The 26,073-nt window shown below is 27.5% G+C and overlaps 1 protein-coding gene and 2 pseudogenes across 1 annotated transcript in view; 2 read left to right on the top strand and 1 right to left on the bottom strand.

Moving 5' to 3' along the window:
- Positions 1–3,317: 3,317 nt before the first annotated feature.
- The window catches only part of LOC113374737 (putative fatty acyl-CoA reductase CG5065), a 47,526-nt gene continuing 24,770 nt past the window's right edge, over positions 3,318–26,073 (top strand). The window contains exon 1 of the mRNA XM_026614709.1: positions 3,318–3,496. The gene's annotated coding sequence lies outside the window, so the exon portion shown is untranslated. The remainder of the gene's footprint in view (positions 3,497–26,073) is intronic.
- Positions 13,980–15,038, top strand: LOC113374738 (annotated as a pseudogene).
- LOC113378771 lies at positions 21,389–22,139 on the bottom strand (annotated as a pseudogene).

The following is a 26,073-nucleotide window of genomic DNA, read 5'->3' as shown; positions in this document are numbered from 1 at the left end:
AGATATTAAATGATAATTATTTCAACAAACACTGTTTGCATTTTTATTTTGACTATTTTATTTTAAATTACTAATTACAAAATAATGCTCTATTAGTGTTTATCAAATATTAATTAGCATAATTTCTATTTATAAAAAGGTTTGGATATTTTAAAAGCTCTAAAAGAAAATTTAAACTATTGAGATGAAACGACTCAGCAGATATTCCCATAAGTTCTGTTAGTGAATGCATACATTAATTAAAACAATTTAAATATTTTTGAAATATTTTGAAATGTTTCATGTCCTTTAAACCTATTACCTGTATAATATCATTGTAACAGTTTTTGAATTTCAAAAATATTCACAGGATTTATTATGAAAATGTTGATTTCTTTAAAAATTACTTTTGATTTTATTTAACGATCAATTTTATTTAATTTCTTATATTATTATATTACCGTAAATTATTATTGATTTTTATCAAACGACTTAATTTTTTGTAATCACTGCACCTATATTAGAGAAAACGCAGACGAATGTAAAATTTAAATTCGCAGACTCAGACGTGTATCTTTTCTGATAAAATTGTCAAACAATTTAGCATGATATAAGAATTCTATGAAATATAATATTTGAACAAAGACATAAACTTCTCTATAAAAATCGAAATGCATTCCATCCAAATGAATCGAGAGCAGAATGAAATTTGATGGAATGCATTAATGAAAATACAGATTTTCAAATATATTGATATTTATGTAAAAAAAACTTATTTTTTGCAACATTTCATGACTTTATGCATATCATAGGGCAATAGTTAAAGCAGACGAATGCATAGATAGATATTCAGGCAAACTTACATTCTTTAACGATGATTCCAGAGAAATGTACTTACATCGTAATCACATCAAGTTCTTATGAAAATTCATTTTTATTAAATCTATTTTGAATATATACTCTAAGTGAGTGAAGCGAGGCTTAAAGGATCGCAAGTTAAAAGATCCATCGTCATTATCTCAAAAACAAGCGAAGTATAGAATTTTTTATTTATCCACTAGTTACCACCTTTATTATTACGGCGGCGCTATCAGAAAATATACTGAAATGTATCAATTTTCATATCAAAAGTTTTTTTCGTTGGCAGTTTTTATGGTTTTGAGCTTTTGTATTTAGTTTATGATACCTGAATATAATTTCTAGGTATACATTATTTTGATACATGTTATGCGCTGCCATGTAGTTCAATTAGTTATTAATATAATACTAAAAGTCTTATACCAAAAAGTTATTATACCAATTTTATTTGAAAAATAACTTTACATAATATGTCTGAATTGAATTTGAAATAAAAAACATTTACTTACTACTGAATATTTTTGCGCTAAAAATTATTGTAAATATGATGCAAATACGAAGATTACTTTTGATATATTTTCTCTAGGTAAATTTTATAATTATATATTCTTGATAGATTAAAAAAATGCATGCTAAGCTAGGTAGACTAGAGATCTTTGGGATCTAATACTCTATAGGATGATCAATATTTGATACAAACTATATGAAAAATAATTATTATCTATTAATAGGTGGCGAATACTAAGATTAGTAGTTCATGGCATCGTGCCTTAGGGCAACTTGCTAGAAATTCCCGTACCAAAAATTATAATTTTTGAAAAAGATTCAAACTTTTTTTAGAAATTTGAAAAAAAAAATAGATTTTTGAAAATTTTAAAATTCTTGAAAAAATTTGACCTTTGAGAAAAAATAAAATTTTTTTATACTGTGAAATCTTTTAGAAATTTTGAACTATTTTTCAAAGTAATCGCGATACATAAGCTGCTGTACTAACGAAATATAGAGACGCGTGAGCGCTGCGCCGCAGTCTAATGGATAAACATTGATACGAAACCCATGGAAATTTTAACAAAATTTGTTTTTCTTATTAAAATATTCAGAAAACATTTGTTAATTTGATGTGCATATGTCTAATAATCATTTTTGTCTCCTGAACCGCTAATCTTGCCTTACCAAAAATTTTACCAGTTCTTCATTTTGTCAATACAAATAAAATGTTTTTTGAATCATTCAAATCGGACGCTCCGTTCTCTCAAAAATTGAATTACCATTTTTGGCACTTTTTGCTGCGTGTGTTCGGAACGGCTTGGCCTGCCTTTGCTAAACACTAATTAACACTTCTCCTTATCATTAGGAATCAAATGTTTTTTGAATGATTCAAATCGGTTGATCCGTGTTCTCGAAATCGTCGACACACACATACATTCATTTTTTCTAAGGCATGCCAAACTGTTCAGAAACCTTTGAATCGTAAAGATATATAAAAATTTTCATTTTCGATTTTTGCAAATACTATTACTGCGAAGTTGAGAAGCTTTTTTCTATGCAAAATATTATTGAATATGTTTTTTAGGTTGAATTGAATTTTGCTTTTCGAAGGACCGATTGTAAAATACTTTGATTTTGTAACTAGTAATATTTATTTTACTTTAAAAACATAAATTACATCGTATTTATAATAATTTAATATGGTTTTATTCCGTGTTGAATGATTTGAGTTTTAATTTTATAATAAATCGATTGATGATTTTTTGTTTAATATATCAAATATATCCGCATGCTTTGATTGGCGCGAACAGAATATATAGAAAAACTACATAAAAAATGCAACGTTCAGCTAAGTTTGCTTAAGCTTGTACTTCAACAATCCAACGTGAATGTAATTAAATAAATTCGTATTTATACAGAACCCTCAGTGTGTTGAGTACGAGATAGTATTATTAATATAAGGTATTTTTAATATTTATCAAAGTTTTCCGTAAGCCATATCGACAATCAATCATTTCTCCTAACCCAAACCGGTGTGTAAGTGCAATAGTGCATCCGCGCATCTCTCGTGGATCTTTGCTTATATGAACCCAACTTAGAAAGCTGATTATTCTCTAAATTGCAAGCAGATGCATAATCTTCGGCTAAAACTCGATAATCTAGTATTGGACAAAATTTAATTGTCACTTCCTATATATAAAAGAGCGTCTTGTCTGCTCATAGCATTTTGTAACTATTGACCTAAGTGCGAACCTGTGGAGTCGCGAACACAAGCGGCCGCGAGTGCGAAGAACAAGTGTTGGCGAAAAAAAATCACTTGAGTCAGTAGTTTATTGGACGTCGAATAGAGTGCAACAATTAATAAGTAATATAATTGGAATCAGGATTTTACATGCGATTTTTAATCGAATTAAAGGATCAATCCCTTTGGAATTGATCGATTTTTTCGATAAACTTATCCAAATTTTCGGGTACCAAAATTATGTGTGACACATTTCGAAAAATTAGGATTTGAAAATTTCTAAGTTGGAAAGCAACGTGGATATTTGCACACGTGTAGAATTGACTTTGCTGAAATTGCAAGGACTAGTGTGGAGTTTTTGATATATTTTTAATTTTTTTTTAATTTGGTAGTATATACTGCAGAACTGGAGGGCGGTAATAGAAATAGGTATGTGTTTAAAAATATTTTTTTTGATTTTGTGATATATTTATTTTTTAATGTTAAAATTTATTTTTTGTTTACGAACAAATTTTTGTTAAAATTTATTTTTTGTACGACATAATAAATTTATATTATTTTTTTTACTATTTTACTAATTAATTAATTAATTAATTTATTTACAAAAATGGCTATTGATTGTGTATACTTATGATAAATTTTTTAATTGACTTTGCTTAAAATTAAAAATATGTAAAAGAACGTACTAAATTTAATTTTGAATTGTTTTAAATGAATTGATTATTAAAAAAATAGTTGATTATAATAATATTTGATATCAAAATACATAAGAAAAACTTTAGAATATTTACGAATACATTTTTGTTAAAATTTATTTTTTGTACGACATAATAAATTTATATTATTTTTTTACTATTTTACTAATTAATTAATTTATACATTCACAAAAATTTCAATTGGCTATGTATACTTTTGATGAATTTTTTAATTGATTAATTTAAGCAAAATTAAAAATATGTACTTACTAGAACGTAATAAGCTTAATTTAAAATTTATTTTTGATTTTTTTTAAATGAATTGATTATTGAAAAAATAGCTGACAATAATAATATTTGATATCAAAATACATACCAATAACTTTAGAATATTTAAAAAAAAAAATTATAAATATGCTTATCGAATTACTTTGCATATCGCTCGATGCACTTTTTTCTATACCTGTAATTAAATACGGGCAAATTTTTGTATGTGCAATATTTTTTGAAATTATTATGTATTACATAAAGTTAAATTTTAGTAAATAATTATAAATAAAATTTATTCATAATTATTTAAACAAAAAATTAAGCTAATTATTAGTAGAAAATATTTTTTGTTGCAATTTAAAATATACATCTTCTTCTTATCTGCAATCCTTGAAAATTTTCTACGTTTTTTATATTTTATTAGATTGATCAGTTCAAGAATAATTTCATTCATCAATTACTAGATTATTATCACTGTATTGTTGACAAATATCAATTTGGTGTGTTAATTTGTTGTGTATATAGAGTCATTACATTTGAAAATGATGGCCTATGATGTGTTATTAACTAATACTATTCGTTAAAAATGCTCTTCGGAAAATCCGCGCGATTTCAAACATTGTATTTGATTAAATATACATTATATATATATATATATATATATATATATATAATATATATATTATGATTTTGGAATTTTTCAGTATAATTAGATACAAAATTTTGATGTATTTCGAGGCATTGTTTGTTAATTAATATTATTAATATATATATATATATATATATATATATATATATCGATTTTGGATTTTTCAGTACAATTAGAATTAAAATTTTATTGTTGTATTTTGAAGCATTGTCTATTAAATTATATATATATATATATATATATATATACATACACGTGTATTTAAATAACATCTCCTCATATTCTGGTATTTTGATTCCAGTGATGATTGACAATTCTCAAGTATTTACTCATGACAAAAATCTCGAGTTACCACAAGTTTATTAAAATTAGTTGATTTACTTGCTTCCATACTATATTTTTTTAATTTAAAATGTATTGGATGATATCATATTTATTTGTTATTTTTATATATTTACGAGGACTACAGTACTCTTAAATGAATATGAATTTAAAAATTTAAATAAAAATTAATTATTAAAAAATAAATGTATTCAATAAATTTTTTTGCAATTTTTCAATCAGCTTCTATTTTATGTTGTTTGTCGAAATTTGAAAGCTTGAACTTCGGATGGCATTTTAGAAATATTTTTAAACTGCATTTAAAATTGTTGAGAGCAAAAATTTGGCTCCATATATTATCTACGCACTTAAATAGTTTGAATTTAAATAAATAATCAATTGTATTTTTAACAAACTATTTATCTAACTTCTTATACTATTGACTCTTAAGTCGAATTTCTTATATATACTTCGTTCTGGGAAACCTGACATCATGCAGTAGCGATATCCATTTTTACTTAAAATAAAAAATATGTTCACAATTGAAAATAACCCATTTCGGGCACTGCGGTGTGATATGGCAATGGGAAAATTTTCACAATATTCTTCCCTGAATTGAGTTGGAGTTACCTCAGGTCACGGACCAGACTTACGGCAGTACTACCCTAGTACTAGTTAAAAAAAATAATACACTACACCCCCTTTTCACTATTTTATTGAATTGTGTTGAAGACACAAACGTTTCGAGATCTCATCTTCAGTGCAAATATGTAAATAATTTTAATTACATATGGTCATAAAAGCTTGAAACTATTTTCTTATGCAAATAGTATAAAACTATCATACATATTTTTTTTTAATTTTCATACAATATTTATACAAGCTTATATTTTGTCGTGAATTTGGTGTGTTTGTTAGTATTTCTTTATTTTGTTTATATTTTTTTAGAATTATTTTTACTTGTGGTGATGGTAACATGCCTTAGAAACGTCTCCAAGATAAATAAGAGAGAAAGCAATAATTTGTTACACATCAACAAAAATAAAATAAAAACAAAATTTGAAATTATTTTTTTTTGTATAATATTATAATACAATAATGATAAGTAAATTAAAAATGGTAAAACCCTTTAGTCGCCTTTTAATTAAATCAATACATTTTAATTGTGAAAATCAATTAATCTATTAAACTTACCCACTCTGATAAGTAGAGTAGACTAATTATAAAAGGTATATATTTACGTGGACTATAGTGCTCTTGATGTATATGAATGTAAAAATTTAAATAAAAATAAATGATTTAAAAATAAATAAATTCAATGAAAATTATCATTTTTTAATCAGGTTTATACCATAATGTTACCTCTTCTTGCTAATTCAATAAATAATATGAAACTGTTAAATATACGTTATCAAAAAATTTCTCTCAAATATATATATATATATATATATATATATATATATATATAATCCTTGATATCTATTTGCATTGATTTGACGAGTTCGTTGAGCAATTTCGTTCTTGGTCTTTGATAATTTAGTATTCTGTATCTTTGTATTACTGTTTTCTCTATGTCGTGGTACCTCGTGTACTGTACTTGTATTTATGTAATACTAGTTGTATGAAAGATGTACATATAATGTTTACTTTAACAATTTTCGACTCCCCGTATATTCCATAATCTTGTTTCAAACGGCTAGTTAATAAGTTAGAACGGGATCATATCGTGGTTTTACTCAAAGCGTGCTTTGATAATATACTATATAAAGGGAAATAATATTCTGGAAATTCTAGATTTCCATTGATAAATTAATCTTTGAACATTGAATTTTGATAGCATTTTTTATGTAATACTTATATTACAAATTTATAATTAGCATTGTATACAATTTAGTGAATTTTTCATGACAATATAATTAGAGAATGTAGAAAGTATAAGAGACAGAAATTTATCATTTTCACAGAAGTTTTAACAAGCTTGTGTCAAAAATAATGAAAGTAAATAATTGGTTTAGTTGCGTAAAAAATCATGTAATTTATATATATAATATTGTATATTGATATCAATAAGTTATTTCTACCGTAAACTGATTTTAAAATTCAAATTTGAAAGATTTGAGTTAGAAATAGTTTTGTTAACGTTTCTTGGTCCTTTATTCGCTATTTTTTTTGAAAATTCAAAAATATTCGTTAGGTATCAATTATTGTCAATACATAATCAATATCTATATGACCGTATTGTCGATATGTGACCAAATAACCAATCATATATCAAAATTGACCGTCTTGTTTTTTTCCAATTAACAGTTTAGTTTTCAATTTTCAATCCTGATTCGATTTGAAGTATCAAAGTTTATTTGAAAACTATCAGTAGAAAATAATTTATCTTGATGAATTGATAAAGATTAATGAGCTGTTTTTTAGTAATTGATATTTAATCAATGATTTTAATATTACTTGTTAACTTTTTTCAATAATTAATTTATTTAGCTTACTTATTATCATCTTTATATATCTTATTATAATCAGAAGAATGAAAATATATAAGCTAAATGAAAATTTTCAAAGTATCAAAAATATCTAAAACAAAATGTAATAATTTTTCCAAGATTTTTAGCGTTAGTCTACTTTTACTTTTTTTTTTAATTTTTAAATTTAAGATCAGAAATAACTGTCGGTACTAATTTAGGGTGAATTTATAATATTTGTTCAAGTTTTTGTGCTTGTTATTTTATTATATCTTGTACTGTTTTCAATTTTAAATCATTATTGATTACCTTGCTTGTTACTTACTATGATATATCGTTAAAAATAATAATATTGCTAAATATATCTATGGATAATCGCTAAATTTGATTTATCTGCGCACCCCCAAAGTTAGTAGTTTACAATTTTGAAAATACAAATCAATTTTAATTCTTTTTGATAAACTTTATTATTAATTCCCGTTGGGTAAGCTATAGTAATCTCCAAAAAATCAAAAATGAAAATTTTTGTATATCTTACCGTTTCAAAGGCTTCTGAACATTTTGGCATACCTTAAAAATGTATGTGAGTGTGTAGTGTGCATTTATGTACAATCGGATATAATTTTTTGTCAACGATTTGGAAAGCACAGATCAACCGATTTGAATGATTCAAAAACATTCGAGTTTTATTTATGAGTAATTAGTTTTTGGAAAATGCAGATACAACCGTTTCGAAGTTACAAATAAAAAATGGCAATTCTGTGTTTGAGCGAACAGGGCATCATGTTAGAATTATTCAAAAGCGGTTCATTTGTATTGGCGTGATGAAGAACTGATTACATTTTTAGAAAGGTTGGTCTAGCTGTTTGGGATATGTGGAAAAAAGCTCCAAAACCTGATATTTGGTAATCACAAAATATCATTGGACATAAGCACATCAAATAATCAGATACTACATAGTGATTTTGATAACAGATACAAATTTTGTTGTCATTTCTTTGGTTTCTGTACCAGGAATTATAATGCTTAGAATTACAATACCGCTCGTCGCCTAATTAATAAGATCTCACATTTTGTCTATAAAATATGATGTAAAAAGTTACAGTATTTATAATAATCATTAAAAAATAAAAATATTTAAAACATTCTTAATAAATTTTTGTTGATTATAGATTATATTTATTTTTTAAAAGTTCAATAGTAGAGCAGAAGGCTCTAGCAATTTATCTTAAGGCACGATGCCATGCACCACTGGTTATACTTTTGCACATAGTTTTATAAAATAATTACCAAAGGGGGGTATCCATTAATTACGTGAGGTTTTTAATGAGAGGGGGGGTTGATAAAAAATCACGAAAAATCACGTCGGGGAGGGAGAAGGGGTCTAGTAAGATATCACGTGTATTTAATTTTCACCTATATTTTCAAAAAAAAAAAGGTTTTTGTAAATTCAAAAAATTTGTTCAGAAAATTTTACGAAATGCAAATAGTACAGGCAGCCGAAAAATTAAAACGCTTGAAAAGAAAATGGCCCAGTGATTTACCGTCAACAACATAATTTTCTCTGTTTTGCACAGGAAAATTTTCAAACAAGTTACTTTTAATTATTATTCATTATTGATTATTGTTTTTATTATTAACACTATTATTTTAATTATTATTTATTCAATTATTTATTCTATTTATTTTCTTTAACTCCTTTTATTCTATTGTTTTTTCTTCTTGATTTTGATTTTCAATACCATAACTTTTAAATTATAGATTGTATTGTAATCTGATTGTTAAAATTAGCAGAAATAAAAAAAAGAATATTTAACGTTAGGGGAGGTTAATTCTAAATATCACCAAGGGGGAGGGGAGGTTCAAAAATCCCTAACAAATCAATCGCGTGATTAATGGTACTTCCCAAACCATTTTATGCCGCTTTGGACTCTATAATAATAAACTAAATCAAAGTAAATATTGTTAATAAATGTGTCCATGAATGTTCTGGTTCAAGACAGTTTGCATCGTGCGAACCGCCGACCCGCCGTCGTCTTATTCGCCTATAAGTTCTCCAGTTGGGAGTGCGAGCTTTCGGTTTCACGCGGAGCTCCTTCTCCGCGTTTGACGTATGAATTATTTATAAGTGTTGTGTGTAATTGTCGATTGGATAATTTTTGCATAACTAACGCATCGAATATCAATCGAATTGTTTATTTTATTTGTTTTAATTCCGAGTGCCGATCGGGATTTATTATGGTGATATAAAGTGGAATTGAATTTATTTGAATTTCAATTAGATATCATCATTATTTGTTACGCCGAGGTGGTTTACATGCGTGCACATTTTTAAATTTGTGCATATAGTTTGAAAAAAAATCATGTAAGTTTGATGAATGTGGTTGGTCGTTTTGCTTAGTTTTAGTTTCCTTGTGAATAAATTATTTAGAGCAAATTTTATAAACACTGACAAAAATTTGTTATGAATCACAAATTTTGGTACAGAATTAGTCTTGACTTAGTATGATAAAGTTGACACTTTAAATCTTCATGAAATATGATACCAATCTAGAATATATCTTTTTGTAGAGCATTCAGATATCTTCGCAATATGTAGAGAAAGGGTTGATCAAGACAAATATTAACATAAAAGTATTAATAATATTTATTAAATGCTTTTCCCAAAGATCTACTTTATTTATACTAGCCTCACCTTGTAATGCCTACTTTGTAATTGCTCTCATTTAAAAAAATTAATGTTTTTCATCTATTCCTAAAAAATATTAAATTAATTAATAAAAATATAAAAATAATTAAAATAAATAAAAATTCACAATTTTTTTTTTAAACATGATGTAGGGCAGGTCAGGGCACAAAAGTCCAATTTGATATTTGGCAAATACACCGTGAAAACCAAACCAACTACATCAAAATAAATAACACATATCAAACAAACAACTATCTAACTATCCCATTTTTTATTAATTCGGTAAAATACTTAGTTCATCATTGTAAAACTATGTTTTTTGGTTATTTTTCAAAAATTTGTCATCTGGTCCTTCTTACCCCACAAGCGAGGTAAATTGGGAAAGCCAGGGGAGCAAACAAATCTAATGTCTTATTTTTAATTTTAAGAGGATTTTACAAAAAAAGTAGCTACATTATTTAATTAATGCAAAATATAAATTTCATATATAACCTGGATCTCGTATTTTGGCGGAAATTTTTATTAGCGTAGTTGGAATAACTAGTAATTTATTTCTTGTAAAAATGCTTTTTTTTAACTTTAATTATTTTAATTGAATAACGTATATTTAAAAATCTTTTTTTGTTTTTAAGGTTTCGTAAACTAAATAATAGTGCTCACGACCTAAAATGCTATGGATTTTCATATAGCGATGATAGTCGTAAGAATCAAAGTGAGGCGGGGTATATATTTTTTCCCTTTACTTTCAAATACTGTTTGTAAAAAAAATCTTAACTTTTCTTGTTTTTGAGATATCGGTGGCTTTTTTACCCGCGGATCTTTAAGCACCTTTCTACTCTATATATATTTTTAAAAATAAATTTACATTTATTTCAATTAAGGTCTATATTTCAATTCTATTGAGGAATATATTTATTATCTCTTAATATTGTTCGTGTACAAACCACAATAAAATAATAATATTTCTATACTACTAATATACTACAATTATACTATTGAAACAAATATTAAAAAAAATCATATACTATCAGAAAATATTTAAATGCGACACAAGAAAACTGAAATTGATAATTTAAAAATAGAACAAACTTTATTATCATAATTTTTCGTATAAGCTAAAAGCATATTTTCATCTAGGACACATTAAGTTAAACCGAGTTAAATAAATATATTATTATACAGTAATTGAATGAAATATTATTAAAAAAAGAAATATAAATAGAAATATAATCAAATAAAAATAGAAATTAAATATAATTAGAAAAAAATCTTGCCCTAAAAAATCTAATAAAAAAACATGTTAAGAAAAATTATACTCTATATTAATAATGTTATACTGAAACTTGGTATTTATAAAATATGAAACTGATTTCTTTTAATTGAACATTATTTTTAAAAACGCAGAACTTGCTATTTGTGAAAAATTTTATATAAATATTATTATACCTAATATTTTGCAAACTTGCACCGATGATCATTTTGTTTTGTTTTATACAGACAAAATCTATTTTTATTTAGATTGCATTAGATTGCTATTGTAATCTTAAAATCATTATTAGTGTGATTCTATTATAATTGTGTCAGTTGCACAATTCAATTAACTATGAAATATTTTTGGGACCTTGAGCTATTTCGACTCGAATGTGGAATAGTTTACAAGTGCATAACACACTTTTCTATTTATTTTATTTTTATTTAATAATTGAAAATACTGACAAGTACAAGGTCCAAGTGTACGAAGCCATACGCAATAAAAAATATTTTTCACGTTGCCATATATATTAATATTTATTATGAAAGTATTTTTTTTTGATATTGTTAAAATTTCAACTTAGTTTAGATAATATTTTTTTAATTCAATTAATGTAATTGAATATTATTATTTTTATTTTTTTATTCTCTTTATTGAATTACAATCTGTCTTTACAAAAAGGAAGACATTCAGTAATTTGATGATATATGAAATAAATGTAATTGAACATGATTTTATGATTAATATTTATTATCAAAATAATCATGATATTTTTTAATATTCCTATATATATATCATTCCTAAAATATGAAATATATTATAAAAATATTAATTTAAGATTAATTTAAAGGTTTGAATTTTATGTTATACCACTTTTTCTAAAATTTCAGTTGTTTGTCTTTTTTGTTTTGATTTTGTTAATACATTTGTGCCATAGTAATGTTTTTCGAAATTGATCTATAATTCAAATACCTTTCTAGTGTAATATTTTATGAGCAATTAATATTTTATAAGAATGTATTATGCTAATAAATAATATTACTTATAATACATTAAATTATTAAAATGATTAAAAACAAAAAAATAATTGAATATTAATAGGATGTTAGATTGTCATTATTTATTTAATGTGTTTCATATTAATTTATCATTTTTCTGAACATGATCTCTTAATTTTATTTTTGCCTCAAAGCTTTAGACCTATTACGTTTAATTCAGAGATTAAAAAAAATATATATATATATTTAACACTACATAAGCCTAGGATTTGAATAAACTGATTATGAACTTTCAAGCTTCAAAGTGGCACTTCTCGCCTGTCTTTTGGAGCTTTATTTGATTGATTGGTTTACGAGTATTTATAGTATTGTTTCTATTTTTGATACAAGTTCTTGATATTCAGAGAATGTTATAATTAATTTATAAATGAACAACTTACACGATTAGTATAGGTTGAAACATATTAGCAATATTTTTCTAAACGTTGAGTTGATTCCCAAATAATGGTATAAACAATAAAAAACACAATAATTTGCAAATCAACCAATTTCTACGTTAAACTATTAAATATTTAAAACATAATAAAATTTACTAAAATTAAATGATATTTTGAACATTTGTAGATATGTACATAAAAATAATTTTTATTGTCAGAAGCAGATTTTTATTTTCAGAAATGTGTGTAACACAGTACAACATAATCATTTATACAAAGCTTATGAATATAATATAACGATATAAAACAAAACATAATTTTTTAAAAAAAGTTAATAAGAAATCTCTGTAAAACCTTTTTTTCATATATTGAATTTTTCTTTCCCTCTCTCTTTTTCATTTTTTCTTAGTTAAGGGCTCCCCCCTTGCTTTAGTGAAAAATCTTTTTTTTTTTGCAAAAATGTTTTCCAAAACTAGCCAAAAATATATCCCTAAAATTTCAGGAACAAATTATTTTTTTGATTTTATAAAAACTTTGACGCGCGATTTTTTGGTTTTGAATTTTTTTGATTCTTCCTAATTAGCGGGAAAGATAGGGAAAAAAACTAAACGTTCTATCAAAACGAGACAAAATTCATTGCATTCAGGATTAAATTCTATTCTAGTTGAACCTAAAAAAACTCACAAGACTATAACTAACCTACTTTTCAAACAAACTAAAGTGATATTTTGTTCAAGTTACAAAAAATTGGAGAATTTCTCATATTTTTTTGGATTTTTCTATTTTAACTAGAGTCTATACTATAGACTCTAGTATAGACTCTATACTATTTGTTTTGATTTCCCACCAAATGACACCTGCATGCTCGTGGCGCATCGGCAAAAAGATTGTATCCGGCATATTATGGCATATATTTTAATGAAAAAAATTGAGAAGCATGTTGAAATAAATAACAAGAAAAATTCGTATCAATTAAATATTTATTTCTGTACCTAAAATTTCTCAAAAAGGTTATAATATCATTACTTAAATAATTATCATTAAAAACAAAACCAAATGTCATTTTAGTTTTATATATTTTCACTGCTTATTTTATAACTTCAAATTTTAAGTAGACTTTACAATAATTTATAATGAGGGAATGCATCTATTCACACGTTGGCCAAGCTGTAGTCCAGATAGGGAACGCGACATGGAAACTTTACTGTCTTGAAGACGGTGTTGAACCGAATGGCATATTAGCTAATCCTAGTAAAAGATCGAATTGGCAAGCAGACAGAATATAATGCTATATCCCATTCTTCAATGAAAGTGTCATTGGTCAATTGGTCCCAAGAAGCATTATGGTTGACCTGGAGCCAACGGCTATCGATGAAGTTTAGGTAGGAACGTATGAAAACCTTCTCAGAATAGATAACTTGATAACTGCTAAAGAAGATGCTGCCAGTCACTACGCTCGTGGTTACTATTCAATCGGAAGAGATGTCAAAAATGTTCTGCTTCGCGTGCGCCGGCTCAACTGAACAATGTACATGTGTGCAAGGTTTCTTTGTATTTCATTCATTTGGAGGTGGTACTGAATCTGGCTTTTCATCGTTGTTAATACAAAAACTCCCTGACACCTACCACAAGAAATGTAAGTTACAAGTAGCAGTATATCCAGCTCTGCAGGTGTCAACGGCTGTTGTAGAATCCCACCATGCCATTTTAATCACACATGCAACTATTGCAGCAGCAGATGTAGCATTTATGGTTGATAACGAAGCTATTTATGATATTTGTCGGACCAAATTAGGAATTGAACGACCCCGCTACACTAATTTAAATCGTTTGATCAGTCAAGTGGTTTCATGAATTACTGCTTCTTTTTGTTTTAATGGATAATTAAACGTCGATTTAGGTGAATTTCAGACAAATTTTGAACCGGTACCGAAAATTTACTTTTCTAGACTATGCATCAATTGTTTTAGTAAATGAATCTCAGTATGAAGTTTCAAGTGTCAACGAGATCACAATTCAATTGTTTAAGAATTTTAATCAAATGGTGAAATGCGATACAAAAAGAAGTAAATATATTGGTTGCTGTATGTTTTATCGTGGAGATGTCGTGCCAAAAGATGAAAAAGCTGTCATAACTATTCTTACAGAAAAAATGCATAAAATTTGTTGAATATACTATAGACTCTAGTTAAAATAGAAAAATCCAAAAAAATATGACAAATTCTCCTATTTTTTGTAGTATAGACTCCAGTATAGACTCTATACTATTTGTTTTGATTTCCCACCAAATGACACCTGCATGCTCGTGGCGCATCGGCAAAAAGATTGTATCCGGCATATTATGGCATATATTTTAATGAAAAAAAAAATTGAGAAGCATGTTGAAATAAATAACAAGAAAAATTCGTATCAATTAAATATTTATTTCTGTACCTAAAATTTCTCAAAAAGGGATTTTTTGAAGCCTCTAAAGCAGGCTTTCCCCTTGTTAAAAAAAATTATCTGTTTAATCTACACCGAAAAAATTACAAGAAATACTTGTACAATCGTATTGTACAATACAATCGTACTGAACGCACACTTTCGGAGACAAATCATCGTTATTTATTTATTTATTTATTTATAAATATATAGCCCACAGATTTCTCCAAGAGGACTCAAAAATACAATTATTTGACATAATGAATAACAATTAAAATATACACAAAATTACAATATATAGTTAGTAACATAAAATGCTAAGATAAAATTTCATATAATGCAGAATGTAACAATAATATTTATAAACAGAAAATAATAAGATATTTGAAAGAAAATAAAAAGATTAACTTGTGCAGATGGAGATTATTTGATTAGGTGATGTGTTGTGAATGTCTATTTCATTATTAATTAAGTTAAAGTTAGAGGACATTAGTAAAATTGGCGAATTTAAGAGAGAATTAGATTTAGGGGTGGGATAATTGAAAAATAATTGTGAACGCGAAGATAGCCTTGGAACATTAAAGGATAGTTGATTGAGAATAAGAGGACAGTCTATAGAATTATTGCAAAGCTTAAATAAGAACATAATTGTACAGATAAATCGACGTGAGGCAAGGGAAGGAATACCAAATTCTTTTAGTAAAGTGTTGTGGTCAAAGCCACGTTCAGGGTAAATTTTATATGTTTTATAATAAAGGTATTTCAGAAATTTTCGCTGAACCTTCTCTATCGCATCAGAGTTGTTGATATGATGAGGGTACCAAATAATCGAACCGTATTCTAATTTTGAACGTACAATAGAATAGTACATGCAAAGAAGTGCATTGGTAGACTTAAATTGTTTACAATTTCTTAGTATCAAACCTAAAGATTGATGTGCTCTATTGCAAATATCAGTAACATGATCTGTGAAAAACAAACCAGAATCAAATAGAACACCTAAATCGGAAATTTTATTACATCTATCAATGCTGGTGTTAGAAATTTTATAATCAAAAAGTATTGGAACGCGCTTATGTGTAAAACTAAGAATCTTGCACTTTGATATATTTAGATGTAATTTGTTATAGATACACCAAGATTGGAAACGGTCAAGTTGAGACTGTAATAATAAGCAGTCATCAATAGAATTTATTTTGAGATATAGTTTCAGATCATCTGCAAATAATAAATGTGGACAGTTAATAGTATCAGAAATGTCATTAATAAAAATAATAAATAATAGTGGACCAAGAATGGATCCCTGAGGAACTCCTGAACTAATATTTTCAATGTTGCTCAAGAATCCATTAAGAAAGACAAACTGCTTGCGATTATGAAGATAACTCTTGAAAAAGTGAATAAGTGAAGAATTAAGACCAATCTTAGATAATTTAGTAAGGAGAATGTTATGATCAATTTTGTCAAAAGCTTTGCTGAAATCAGTGTAAATAACGTCAACTTGTCCATTGATGTCAAGATTCTCAGCTATATATTGTTTAATACAAATTAAATTTGTTATCGTAGAACGGGCAGGCATGAAACCATGTTGATTAATAGAAATTAAAGTTCTAACAGAAGGAATTCTCTATAAATAATTTTTTCAAATACCTTAGCAAAGTTTGATAATAATGATATCGGCCTGTAATTAGTAATGTTTGATGTAACACCTTGTTTAAAAGTTGGAACTAATCGTGCAATTTTCCAACAATTTGGAAAAGTGTTTGTACGCAAAGATAGATTAAATAAAAATGCAAGTGGATCAGATAGAGTAGATGAGCAATCACGTATAAAGAAAGATGGAATACCATCGAAACCAAATATTTTGGAGTTCTTAAAACTTGCTATTGCATGTTGCACAGTACTAGAATCAATTTCACCTATATCAATCATGATTCTATCATTATGATCAAATAAAATGGGTATGTCAAGTTTAGGCTGATAAACACTAATAAAGTAAGAATTAAATGCATCAACAATAGCATCAGGAGAATCATAATATTTGTCTAGATAGCACAATCTATTAGGAATAATATTAGAAGCAGTTTTATTACGCAAAAAAGACCAAAAATATTTAGGATTAAGCGATAGAGAATTTTCAACGTCAATAATATATGAATTATGGGCATCTTTCATAAGTATTTTTATTAATTTCCTGTACAATTTAAAATTTTCATAATAGAAAGTGATATTGGTTAACTTGTATTTATTATGATAGTATTTCTTCATACGGAGGTTTCTAATAATATCAGAATTAAACCAAGGCTTAAATTTATTGGAAGAAAATTTCTTTGTTTTAGGAACAAATTTATCTAATAAGCTATAAATTGTAGCGTAAAAAAGATCACATGCATCATTAATGTCAGAACATGTATACAAAGAACTCCACGATGTATTTAAAATTTCCCTGTAAAGATTAAGATAATCCGCTTTGTGGAAATTGTAATGATAGTTATTTTTATTAAATTGCAAAGTATTGGGTGTGGAAAAAGAAGATGTAAGGGAAACAGAAATATAAAGAGCAGGATGATAATTGTCCTCAGGTAAAAGGGGTTCGGTATCATGAATTATGTTGAAAAGTAAGAACAAAACACTAAATCCAACAATCTGCCACTGATATTGATAACAGAATTATATTGGTTGAGACCAGATAAATTAATAAAATTATAGATAAAGTTACATTTTGCATTAGTAAGATTATGAGATAATTGATCGAAATGTGGAACATTGAAATCACCAATAATTAAAACATTTTTGTCTGAAACATAAGATTCTAGTAGATCAAGGAAAGCTTCAAAATTCTCAGTAGATACATCAGGTGGAACGTAAACGGTCAATACTAATATGCTTGAATTCTTGAGGATACACTTGCAGCCAACAATATCAATCATTGGAAGCGATTCACAAATAAAGTTCAATTTCAAAAGTTCACAAGTAATATATTTTTTAACTGCAAGAAGTACACCACCACCACGATATTTATTGTTGATACCATAAGTTCTATCACATCTGAAAACATTGAAACTGTCGCAAAAGAATTCAGAGTTGTGAACATCGTTCCTAAGCCATGTTTCAGAAAAAGCGACGAAATCATAATCAAGATAACTAGATGCGAGCAGGCAGTCGGAAATTTTAGTGTTGAGTCCACGAACATTTTGATAGTAACATGTAAAGACATTACTATCTGTGGGCGAAATTAGTTTAAAGAGTTTATTAGTTATCATCGAGCTAAATTTTCTACGCAAAAACTAATTGCTGGTAATTAACTGCTAATGTTCAACTTATAGCAAGAGAACAAACAAAGTAATTTATCTGTATAAAAGTAACAGTTAATATTAAATTGAATCGTTCAAAGAAACCTTTATTTGACTCTTTGAAAGCAATGCGGTCGATAGATCGTAAGGGAGCTCAATGCAATAATGGAAACTTGTTAGAACAAACATACTTTTTCTTTCTTCCTTTGGACCACATCTCAAAATCATACTGATTTGAGCTGTTAAGACGATAGTCACTACCTGGCACAACCGTACTCAGTCTATTTATAAAGTTTGCTGGTATAAAGGTATCTGAAGATTTTCCAAAAACCCTCGTTATTGCCGCGCTCTCTTTGCTGCCGCTCAGTTGAACATTGCATTATCTTAATTATCGTGCTGCTACTAATCAATCGTAACGTCCATATCACGTTGGGCGTTAAAACGCTATTAATATTTAGACGAATTCCTCTAAAATAACGTATAATTTTAATAATAATGAATAAAGCACACAATGATGACAAAGAGTCGTTTTATCCTGAGTTAACGCGTGCGCAGCTAATGACGTATGCGATTATTTCAAGCGAATTACAAGACAATGAGCGCTTTGCTAACTAAGCATCGGCAAATATTGATGATTTGCGGATTACGCTTCTTTGCTTAGCAAACAAAAAATCGAAACAAATCGATGCCTTTGTTTGTCCATATCTTGCTTATCAATGTAATAGACTGAGGGCTGTGCATGTTTTTATACAATTACGTAAATGATATTGATGACATGATAATAAGAAATAAGTTGTGAAAATTAACACAATTGATCTTATTACTTCATGCGCTGAATGGTTCAAACCATCTGATGTCACAGTACAAAGTTCCAAAGTAACTAGAACAGAACTGTAGAATGTTAGAAAAAAAACTAGTGGTGTATGGTGCATCGTGCCTTAAGGCAAATTGCTGGAACTTTCCGTACCATAACAAAATGTTCAAGGAATATTAAATGTTTTCAAATAGATTATTATAAATTCTGTAATATCATCTAATATTTATAAGAATTATATAAACTGAATTACAATGTTAAAATTATTCACTATATACAAGTGAGCTTTAGAACTTTAACCAGAATTAAAATTGAAATCTGAATTATAATATTTTCGATATAAAAAAAAATTGAAATGTTTTCTAAATTATTCAAATCGGATGCTTATTTCTCACAAAAACTGCCAATTTTTGTACATTTAGCTCGCTATCTTCAAAATGGCTGGACCTGCCTTTGCCAAAAACGAATCACCACTTCTCCCAATCATTACAAATTCAATGTTTTTTCATAATGTTTAATACTCCGTTCTCTCAAAAACTCGATTTCTATTTTCTGCACTCTTTGCTCCTTATCTCCGTAACGGCTAGATCTGCCTTTGCCAAAAACTAATCAGCACATCTGCCTGTAAATAGGAGTCCAATGTTTTTTGAACCATTCAAATCGGTTGATCCGTGCGCCCGAAAACGTGGACGAAAAAATGGCATACAAAACACACACACACATACACATCCAGAGGTATGCCAAAATGTTCAGAAACCTTCAAAACGTCGAGAAATGCAAAAATTTTCATTTGGGATTTTCGGATACTATAACTACTAATTACTATAACTTATTTGTAATAATTTTATGTTTTCTCGACGTTTCAAGTCATTCTGAATCGAATGAGACCAAAAAGGGAAAAGTTTGTGTGTGTGTATGTGAACAGATTTTTTGCCATAAATCGACGTTTTCTCAAAAACGGCTGGACCGATTTCAAAAATCTCTTATATAGATTTTTATATAGTACAAATATTGTTCCCATAATTGCTTTCAGTCAGTGCCTTATATTTTTATATTCTGTTCATAAGCGTATTATTGTTACTAACTACAACAAAAATCGTTATAAACGATTTTGGTATTTATATCTTTGTTTTCAATCTATTTTTACACCCGAGAGATGGTTGTGACACTCGTCAACTCGTCGTATGATTTGATTTTATGACAAATCCATCGTATTTATGGACAGTATTTCAATATTTCCATGTAGACAAATGTTCAAATTACCATTTAATATTTTTTCTCCGAGATAACTGGCAACTAAACTTAATATTAAAATTAAAAAAATGAATTAATTACAAAATTTGAACATGCATTGTGAATGTGTAAATATTCATATTACACCATTATTTATTACTAAGTAAATTTAATATTTCGGACATTATACCAATTCAATATAATTATATTGGACAGATTGTCAGACTATATATAAATTTACAGTTCTGTTGTCTGATAGTCAAATCAAATTCATCTATGGAATCGTTAGATTGTAATCTTTCTCTAATGCCGAGAGATCATTTTGGGCTTCGTTAAATGCTATTTCTTCCATCCCTTTGTTGATGTACTAGTGTACAAATGCTCTTTTTGCATACATCAGATCTTTGTTCTTCAATTTGCTCGAATTTTTTTATAACATCGATACATCCCTTGGAGGCCGATTATTTAGACAACTTTAAAACCGGAGGGCACCATTCAACAAATTTTATGCATTTTTTCTGAAAGAATAGTTATGACAGCTTTTTCATCTTTTGACACGACATCTCCACGATAGAACATACAGCAACCAATATATTTACCTCTTTTTGTATCGCATTTTACTATTTGATTAAAATTCTTAAACAATTGAATTGTGATCTCGTTGACACTTGAAACTTCATACTGAGATTCATTTACTAAAACAATTGATGCATAGTCTAGAAAAGTAAATTTTCGGTACCGGTTCAAAATTTGTCTGAAATTCACCTAAATCGACGTTTAATTATCCATTAAAACAAAAAGAAGCAGTAATTCATGAAACCACTTGACTGATCAAACGATTTAAATTAGTGTAGCGGGGTCGTTCAATTCCTAATTTGGTCCGACAAATATCATAAATAGCTTCGTTATCAACCATAAATGCTACATCTGCTGCTGCAATAGTTGCATGTGTGATTAAAATGGCATGGTGGGATTCTACAACAGCCGTTGACACCTGCAGAGCTGGATATACTGCTACTTGTAACTTACATTTCTTGTGGTAGGTGTCAGGGAGTTTTTGTATTAACAACGATGAAAAGCCAGATTCAGTACCACCTCCAAATGAATGAAATACAAAGAAACCTTGCACACATGTACATTGTTCAGTTGAGCCGGCGCACGCAAAGCATAACATTTTTGACATCTCTTCCGATTGAATAGTGACCACGAGCGTAGTGACTGGCAGCATCTTCTTTAGCAGTTATCAAGTTATCTATTCTGAGAAGGTTTTCATAGGTTCCTACCTAAACTTCATCGATAGCCGTTGGCTCCAGGTCAACCATAATGCTCCTTGGGACCAATTGACCAATGACACTTTCATTGAAGAATGGGATATAGCATTATATTCTGTCTGCTTGCCAATTCGATCTTTTACTAGGATTAGCTAATATGCCATTCGGTTCAACACCGTCTTCAAGACAGTAAAGTTCCCATGTCGCGTTCCCTATCTGGACTACAGCTTGGCCAACGTGTGAATAGATGCATTCCCTCATTATAAATTATTGTAAAGTCTACCTAAAATTTGAAGTTATAAAATAAGCAGTGAAAATATATAAAACTAAAATGACATTTGGTTTTGTTTTTAATGATAATTATTTATGTAATGATATTATAACCAGTCTCAATCGTTTTTACCCATCTTCGGTTCATGGACTTTCAATAACATATACTTTTAAAAGCGAATCGATGTATCTCGATGAGGAGGACTAGCGTTTATAAGTTTTGTGCAACGATCGGCCAAGCCGTTTTTATAAATAGCAGAATAGTGAAAAAATTTTCGTCCACGCTTTAGCCGCAATTCTGATTTGATTTTGATAATTCAAAAACCGTTTGAAAGATACTGGTTGGGAATCGTGCTGATTAGTTTTCGGTAAAGATCGGCCGGGCCGTTTTCTTGTAATAAAGTGTTAAAAAATATTCTTCGACGATTTTTATGATTTTTTTTGACGGTGGACACCATAGTCTTATAGATTACACTAAAATATTACGGCCCTACGACAACTCGTTTAACTTTAAAATTCGTCAAAGTTTGCAAAAATTGGTATCGTTTTTTTGTATTTTGTTAAAATTAAATTTTATCGACGTTTGTTCAAAAACGCTTGAACCGATTTCAGAAATTTAAAAGCCATCTCGATGAGGAATATTGTTTCTCAGTTTTGTGCGAGGATCAGCCGAGCCGTTTCTTTGTAATTAACTGTTGAAAAAAAAAATTAAGCCGATTTTTATGGAACTTTTTTTGGCGATTTTTATTATGGTCTCATAAAACTTACTAAAATATTACGACCTTACGACAAGTAGTTTAATTTTGAAAACTCATCAAAGTTTGAGATAATGAGTAGTTTGTTAAAATTAAAAGTAGACGATTTATTTGGTATAATGATAGAGTACTTTGTCTTAAAGAACATACTAAACCATTACGGTCCTACGGAAACTGGTTCAATTATAAAAATCATTGATTTGTTGATATATATGTGAAAATCATATCTTACCGTAAAATGAATATAAAAAGATATATAAGTTCTATGTCATATATTACAAATACAACATAAAGCAGAGTATATCGTAGAATTCAAACAGAGTATAAGTTACATATTTCTACATAATTCAAATATGTAATTATCTGTGGTCAAGCCTTGAACAGCATATCGGGCCAATACGCATTTTCTGCCTTCTTCAGGTACACCCAGAACATTCGCGAATTACTCATTTTTGTTGGCACTTGACCTGGCTGAAATGATCCAGGAAATTTCAACGTGGAAACATAAATATATTCACCCAAGTGAAACTTTAAATGGCATAGCTGGTCTTCAGCCTCCGCAATTACTGACACGTCTTTTGCCATTGGCCGGTTCAATCTTATTAAAAGGGTTAGAGTTGAAGCAGTTTGCCTATAGGTAAATGATACCATTTTCTGGCATTCATCCTCTTCAGAATCATAGTCAAAAAGCACTTCTAAAATTTCTTTTTCCTTTCCGTATGAATTCTTTTCAGCCACTGACGTATTTTCCATTATAACCTTAGGGTTCATTTCTGTTCTTTAAAGAACAATTTTAGTCTTCAAATAAATAATTTTTTTTTTGTTATACCACAAATTATTTATCGATATTTTTAACGATTTTTTGTTTTGATTTTCAAATCATCGATATAACGATCAAAGATTTTTGATTTTATATTTTCGATGACTAGATGCAATGAAGTGACAAATTTATAAATTTGAAAAATTAAATTATAACTATAATTGTCAAAGCACAATATCGTTGTGTGAAGTGTGAATACAATTTTCACTAAAAAATTCATTAAATTTTTTGAAAACTTATGTTTCTATTATAACGGTTTACGCAAAAATATCTCAATAAATATTTCAGATTTTTTCATAAATTATATATATATATATATATATATATAATAATAATTATTATTATTATTATTACTCGTCACGTCAAAATTTCATAACTATCTTGGTCATATTAAGCGTAATGAAAACCTATACGTCTAAGTTAAGTTTTTAGATTGATGGATACCAATACCATAGCTTTTATCTATCAATTTCTTTAAAATTAAATTAAATGTTACATGTCAAATCTAAATGCAAGTAATATAAGATTATGTATCAATGAAGCACTGTAGAATTATTTAAATGGGATACATCAATTTAATGGTTTTATATCTTATATCGTTTATTATAATTAAATCAATAAAAAAAATCATCATCCCATTGATTTAATAATTGTGTGTGATACATGAGAATGACTCGATTAATATGTAGAATAAAAATGAATATTATTTGTTACTCATTCAAATCGCATAAATTGAAATGTTAATGTTGAATGCATTATGCATATTGCGTGTAAGTCGATGCTATACATTTTGATATTGTATGCATTTTGTTTGAACAAACAATTTTTGAATACTACAAAATAATTAGTTCGACTAACATTCCTTTTTATTTTTACTATACATTATTAAAAAGTGTTTGAACAGAAAATTGACCTTGCAATTGAAAAATGTCCACAATATTTTTATTATGCACTCTGCAATTCTTCAGCAATTATTGTTTATCATACATTTTTAAAATTTTTTTTTTTAAATTGAATAGATGCCCAGGCAAAATTGATTAATTTTGTCATTGAGGAATGCTAGTGCTAGCAAAATCAAAGTGTTGACTCTGTCGGTTTGATGATTAAATATGATACCTTATAAATTTTACATATATGTATATATATATATATATATATATATATATAATATGCACGTGACTCTCTTCTAATGCAAGCTCATGATATTGAATATTTTCTGATTTGTTTCATTTAAATTATAATTTATTAACAATTACAAAACTAATATAGAAACATCTAACTTAATATATATTTTTTTAATTTCATGTACATACAGATTTAAAATTTAATTTATTATATATTTTGAAAAATAATATATGTCAACATTAAATTATAACATTAAAATCTGTTTTAAACATAAGACCTCTCTTGAGTAAATAAGACAGACTTCTATAAAAACTAGATACAAATTTCTCATTAACATAAAATATTTAATGTATACGGAACCAAAATAAGTGGTAACTAGTGGTGAATGGCATCGTGCCTTAAGATTAAATTTTACTCTAAACTTTGAAAAAATCAGATTTTTGAGAAATATTAAATTTTTGGAAAAAATTGATTTTTTTGGAAAAAAAAACTTGGAAAAAATTGTTTAGGAATTTTTGAACATTTTTTTTAAAGAAATCGCACTGCTTTAGCTGCATGGAGACGAAATATCGAAACAAGAAAAATATGTATCCGCACACGCACACGCACACACGCACACCCAAACACCCACACACCAACACATACAAACATTGTCTAAGGTATGCCAAAATGTTCAGACAAGGTCGTAAGGATATATAAACATTGATTGATTCGATTTTTTTAATTTTTGAAGTAAACTGAATTGAAGTAAATTTATCTAAAATCTTTCACAGTAAAATTTATGTAATTACCATATTCCATTCATGATCTACTACATTAGTAGAATCATTTTGTCTTACAATCAAATCAATCAATCATATCATAAATGCAATCGATCCATGAGAACAATGTCTGAGAATGCTTGAATGAAAGAAAAGCTCTATTCATATATTAAAACTGAGACTTTTTTTAATAAGTTATACTTTGCAATATATTTTATTTGCTACATTTGACTTTTATGGGCTCATAAAATTCTAATAAGTTATAACACTTCTAACAAATTACGTAAGTGAATGTAAGCATTTTTTAAGTAAGTCATACGAGATGGTTTTCTTTAACTTATGATAATATTTTCTTATGAATGCTGACATTATTTTGTTGCATATATGATAAAACATGAGTGGGTATATGAAAATTTTGAATCACTCTTACATTATGCAATTGCATATTAGCTATATTATTTAAT

Source organism: Ctenocephalides felis, unplaced genomic scaffold, assembly GCF_003426905.1.
Source record: "Ctenocephalides felis isolate EL2017-DRISC unplaced genomic scaffold, ASM342690v1 CF-g0.4_SCAFFOLD_01886, whole genome shotgun sequence".
NCBI lineage: Eukaryota > Metazoa > Arthropoda > Insecta > Siphonaptera > Pulicidae > Ctenocephalides > Ctenocephalides felis.
This window is presented reverse-complemented; position numbering and strand designations above follow the sequence as displayed.